A 6119-nucleotide genomic window follows, 5' to 3' on the forward strand; every position below is an offset into this window, starting at 1 on the left:
GGACCAATTGCCGGAGAGCTGAAGGCTCGCGGCCGGTAGTTACGCACAGCTCACTCCCTAGCAACGATCGCGAGAAGCTCTTGGGCGGTGGGGCTCTTCCCACCCCTCCCCTGGGGGCGGGGCTTTTCCGGCCAGAATTGAGTCGGCGGGAAAAAGAACCACCGGCGCCTCAGTGGCAGTGAGGCACGGAAGGAGTTTCCTGCTTATGGGAGAACTTGCTTTTATAGCGCCCTCTACCGCGAACAGAGGCGATGAATTTGGCATCCCCGTTGACAGTTGTACCCTGCCTATTCCTGACCGTAAAACAAAACAAAATACACACACACAAAACTTGTACACAGGAGGAAGGTGGCCACCCTCCCAGGTCACCGAGGTTTCAGGTTCCTTTTTTTTAGGCTGGCCCGGAGTCGGTTGCCTTAGTAACGGAGGATCCCGGGGCCTTGCTCTTCTAGGCTACACCAGGCTTAATCAGGCCTTTAATTTACACCGTTTAATGAACTATGAGTTAAACTGTTCAGTTAACAAAACCTCTGAGACTGTTGATAGTAGAGGCATTTAAACTAATAAAAATATATTCAGAATCTCTGGTGTTTGCATTCCTCATAACGTGGAAACTAATGTTTATTCTCTTCCAAGTCCTTCCTCAAATGTTTTAAAGTGGTTTAAGCAAATAGGCAATGCGCACACCTCAGGAAGATTTCAGGCAGGTGCTGGTACACTCAGCTTTTCCTGGACAAAAGAGGATGGTAATGCATTCAAAGTTTTACCAGCCAAACTTTTCTCAAATTTGTGTTTTCTCTTCCCAATTTCTGGTGTCTTTCCAATGTCTGAGTTATCTAGAATTGTGTCTTTATGTCCTACCTATTCCCATTATAAATATTTATGGAATATTATTTTTGATTACAATAAAAAATATAGAAACAATTTAGATTAAGACCACTGAACTTGTGTTGGGATAATGCTTTGTAACAGAGATAATACATTATACAACACTTTTATGTGCCAGACAGTCATTATAATTAAGCACCATGAGTGCAGGTTTAATTTTGTTTGATTTGATTTTTGTTACTACTTTGTCTATCCTCGGTGCCTAGAATAGTGCCCGGCACATATATTCAATAAATATTTGTTTAAATGAATTAATGTTTGGTATTTTACCTGAATTATCTCGTTTTCCTTACCACAACACTATGTGAGAGATGCTATTATATTCATTATCTTACAAATACTAAAACTAAGGCATAAAAAAGACAAGTAACATTTTCAAAGTCACACAGCTAGTAAATGACAGGGCACAAATTTAAACCCGAGTCTAACTAGAGACTGGCCACTTAACCACATTGATTGTGTGTGTGTGTGTGTGTGTGTGTGTGTGTGTGTGTGTGATATTCTGTTACTTTGTATATGTACTGGGCTAATACTAATACTAAACACACTGTGCTGTGCACTTTATATTCATTATGTCGTTTAATTCTGTTATAAAGCCTATAAAGCACAGTTAGATAGTACAAAATCTATCTTATAGATGTAGAGCTTGAGGATCAGGGGATTGAAGTGACTTGCCTAAGGTCACATAGTAAATGGAAGAGACTAGATGTATAGCCCATCCATCTAGTTCAGGAAGGCCATATGCTACACTGCCTCTCTAAGGCAATCAGCCAGCAAGTCTACCTTCTAAATAATATCCAAATGTATCAATTTTTTACCCCTTTGATCAAATTTGTCATTTTTAATATTCTAATCCAATACATCTCTCTGTATAAAACTTTCAGTGTTCACCCTCTGGCCTCAGGATAAAGTCCAGACTGTTTTGCATGGCAGCCAAGGTTTTATATCATCTGATCTCTACTCATCAATTTAGCATCAGGTCCTCTTATTCTCCCATATACCACTGTATGATCCGGCCCTATCAAGTTGTTTGCAGTTCCCAAATGTACCTAAAACAGGTTTGCTTTCTCATGCCCATCTAAAAACCTCTTTTTAACTCCCTGTTCTTCAAGTGTTAGCTTATTTCTGCTGCTAGGAAACCTATAGGCATATCTTGAAACTATTGTGTGTTCGGTTCCAGACCACCTTAATAAAGTGAGTATTGCAATAAATCGAGTCGTATTCTTTTTGTTGGTGGAGGGTCTTGCCTTCAATTTGTAAAAAACTCAACACCTGTGGAACACAGTAAAGTGCAGTGCAATAACATGAGATCATGTCTGTATTCTTCAAAACTAGGGCCTATCTCAAATGTTTTCACTGTATCCTGTGATTATACTACTCTACTCAATTATACTAAATTGTAAATCCTTATTATTTTCATCTGTCTTAGGATCAGACTGCAGTAACCTACTTGAGGGCAAAAAGACTTGCCAACTTTACTCCCCCAGGGCATAGCATATTGACTCAGTAATAATAACACTGTTCAAAGCACTCTACATACATTTTCTGTAAATGCACGTAAAATTTCTCACAAGAATTTAACAAGATCTACTGTTATTATCTTTTTATTTTACAGATTAGAGAATGAAAGCAGAAAGTTAAGTAACTTTTGCCCAAGAGCACAAAGCCATAAGTGATGAAGCCAAAATGTGAACCCAAGTGAAGCTTGAGAATCATACCCTTAACCATTACAGTACTCCCCATTTAAAAAAGCCAACATAACATGAGCTTACAGGTGTCAGAGACTGCTGAGTTCTGTATATAAGCTCATTTAATATTTCTTGAATACAATATCTAGTATAAGCATTCATTAAAATAATATATATATACACATATATACACACATACAAAACTCTGGCTTGTCTTTTTTTTTTTTTAATAGTAGTGGTATGGTTTATTAAGCTGTGCCTTAGTACAGGCGTTGGGGCTTGCCCATGGTGCTCTTGATGTATAAAGCCCAGACATTCTGCCACGTTTTTTTGAGCAATGACACCAGGAAACTGACAGCTAAGTGGATGTTGTACACGAGCTCATTTTCTGTCATCTTCACTGCCAGACACAGCACATTCTTCATCTGGGACTTCACCTTTGGCCACCATGTTTTCATTGTGGGGTAGTGAGGAAGGGAACATGCCAGTCTTATTCAGGCCTGGGCCCATGATTAGTGGGATCTGCTTGATAAGAGACTCGGAAGCCAAAAAGGCATCATACTTGTTGGCCAGCTTCTTAACCATTTTCTTATTCTTGTTGAGTTTTTTCAGCACCCTGATGTCCACGTGGGGGACAGCCACAGCCTTGGCCTCCTCATAGTGCTGCTGGTCTTCCAGAACATAAGGAGAACTTGGGGCAGGGAGTGGACTGAAGCCCGCCGGTGCCCCAGAAGCATTCGTCCTTTCGAGGGTCATAATTCTTCATGCTGATTTGCAGTTCAACCATCTCCCAAATCTGGTGCTTGCGCTGGTTCCCCTGCAGGATTTCCTGCACTGCCTTGTAGAAGGCATCGCCAGAGACTTTGTTGCTTATGGTGTCTCAAGCCACAAAAACCAGAAGAGAGACCTGGCTTAACATAGAAAAACGTTACTTCCTGCCATTAAAATAACCTATAACTAAAATATTATATTAACGATAATAAATTCAAACCATATTCTACTCTCTTATTAGCATGCTCTAATTAATGGCATCTATTTCAAAATGAAAAGAATTTAGTTTAGGCTTTGTACATTTTAATTTTTTCCCATATGAAATCAACTTGCCTACTGAAATTGTGTTTATCATCTGATCCGCAATCGCATTGCATCACATTCAGCAGTGGTTCTCCATCAGCATCACCCAAGGATCCCAAAGCACCAGGAAAGAAGTGTACCCAAAAGTGGAGAAAACTTGCTAGATCTTGAAGTAGTAACTTCATTATAAATTACATGCTTGACAACACTAATGGAGCTTGTGGAGTTACTTAATTTATAAAAGGGGGAAGTGCATCAAGATGGATGTACCAGGATCGTTACTGTAGCACTGTTTGTAAGAGAAACAAAATTAAAATTCCACAAGTAAGAGATTAATTGAAAAACAATAAAGACATTCATATTGTGTTCTGTTATGAAGCTGTTCTAAAGAAGAGGCAGATTGACACAGACGGCCACTTATTAAGTTGAGAAAAAAGCTGTTTGCAGAACACCATGGTAAATGGCTTTTTTTGTTGTCAAAAATTAGAAAAAATATTTTACACAGAAATATCATAGTACAAGCATAGAAATATGTCTGGTTGACTATGCACCAAACTGCCCATGGCAATTATCATGAGCTGAGATTGCAGAAAGCTTTCTATTTGAGATGGTTTTTCATTCTTTACATGTTTGCAGTGAAGATTTGAAGTATTACATTTGCATAAAAAGTAAAGATACTTAAATACAAAAACCAAAGAGGGGGCAGGTTAGAAACTAATAAATCTGGTTTAATAAATATTGTTAAAGGATAGTTTTTTAAAACGGTATATCTATGTATATGTTAAATGAGCACATGTTAAATATTTTATTTAACAGCTTTTTAGGTGGGAACCGATAAGCTGTTACAATTAGTTCAGAAGACAATCGGAAGAACAGAAGCAGTTTTAAAGCAGGAATATTGAAAAGAATGGGCAAATGGAGACTAAACTGGCATTTTTCCCCAGTGATCTAGGGAAGACAGTTGAACATCCACTGGATAGAATTTATGTACATGCCTAGAGACAAGAATTATTCTACATTAATGTCAGATTTCTACAACTTACAAAATGTAAGAAAGCTCAAAGGCAAAGAAAAGTGCAAAGATCACATAAACTCACCATTGCAAGGGTGTGCTTGTCTAAAAAGCGCATCATTTCCCACTGAAGCCAAAATTTTCCCCTACAATATGAAATGATAACAGTAGTATGCTTGGTATACTAGCTGATATTGGTTTCTGGTATTTGTTTTACTCTTATTATGTAGCCTGAGGCAGGGAGCTTGTGTTTATAGATCCCAATATAAAATGGGAATGATAATATTATTAATACTCACCTCATAGGATTGTTGATGGATTAAATGAGAAAATGTGTGTTAAATGCTTGGACCTGTGCCTGACTGGTGGTCAGTGCTCAGTGCAGGTCAAAGATTGTCCTCTTCCCAGCTAGGTCTAGTTATTCACCTAAATTCACTGTTGCCTCAAAATGGCCATCTCCTGAAGCCAGGGCCTCCTCCAGCATCTGAGATTTGTCAGGGAACAGACGCTTTGCCTCAAATCGGTACACATCCTTGGAATCCATTACTCTGCATCTTGACCCAAGTTGCCAGCTTTCCTGGATCCCAATCTTTTTGCTTCTCCTCAATTTCTGGTACTTTTCAGGTCCTTTACATTACATACGTAGGTTCTTTTACTTGCTTCTAGTCCCCGGTAATTGTATGTTCTTTAAAATTCTTTTTAACTAGACAAACTCTTGATATTGGTTGGCGTTCTGTTTACTGACTCCTAGACTCTAAAGTACATACATTTCATTGATGAATACTCTTTGGAAATAATAATCCAAATTTCTTTACTGTGCTTTTTAAATTGCAAAATGAATTTTGAGTATGCATTGGTATATTTCTGTTGTATTCATTCTAGCTTTAGACAATAAAAAGCTCACAAATCATTTTTAGTCCCTTCTTTTAAGTGACAAAAACACTACTAAAACAAGAAAACTTTAAACAAATATGGGATAATTAGATCATGCATGCATTTAACTTACGAATTTGACTCCAGGCAGACACATGGGTATAGTCTTTACTTTTCTCTGTCCCTCATTTCCCATATGCAACAGTCACTTCGACCATCCTTGAATTTTTTATATCACTTCATTCCAATAGTTAATACCTTGGTTGAGGCCACTATCCCCTCCAAGCAAAATTACGGCAATAGTAATGGTCTCCATACTTCCAAAATTGCTCCTTAAATCCAGTCTCTACATAGTGGCCAGAGTAATTAGGGCAAATCTGAGAATGTTATCTCTGAGTTTGAAGTGCTTCAGTGGATCCCTCTTAAGGATAAATTCCAAATGCCTTTAGAAGGTTTACGAAGACCTTCAAGATTTACCCATTGTTAAGCTCTTCAGTTTTCCATCCCTTTAGGTGCCATGCTCAGCTCACTTTTCATACTTAATTGCACCATTCTGAGCAAAACTATAGAGTTCATTTAGGTTG

The 6119-nt window shown here is 38.3% G+C and overlaps 1 pseudogene; it reads right to left on the reverse strand.

Annotated features, from left to right (window-relative positions):
* Nucleotides 1-2806: 2806 nt before the first annotated feature.
* LOC102877836 lies at nucleotides 2807-5206 on the reverse strand (annotated as a pseudogene).
* Between the last annotated feature and the right edge of the window lie 913 nt (nucleotides 5207-6119).

This window comes from Pteropus alecto, unplaced genomic scaffold, assembly GCF_000325575.1.
Source record: "Pteropus alecto unplaced genomic scaffold, ASM32557v1 scaffold185, whole genome shotgun sequence".
Taxonomy (NCBI): domain Eukaryota; kingdom Metazoa; phylum Chordata; class Mammalia; order Chiroptera; family Pteropodidae; genus Pteropus; species Pteropus alecto.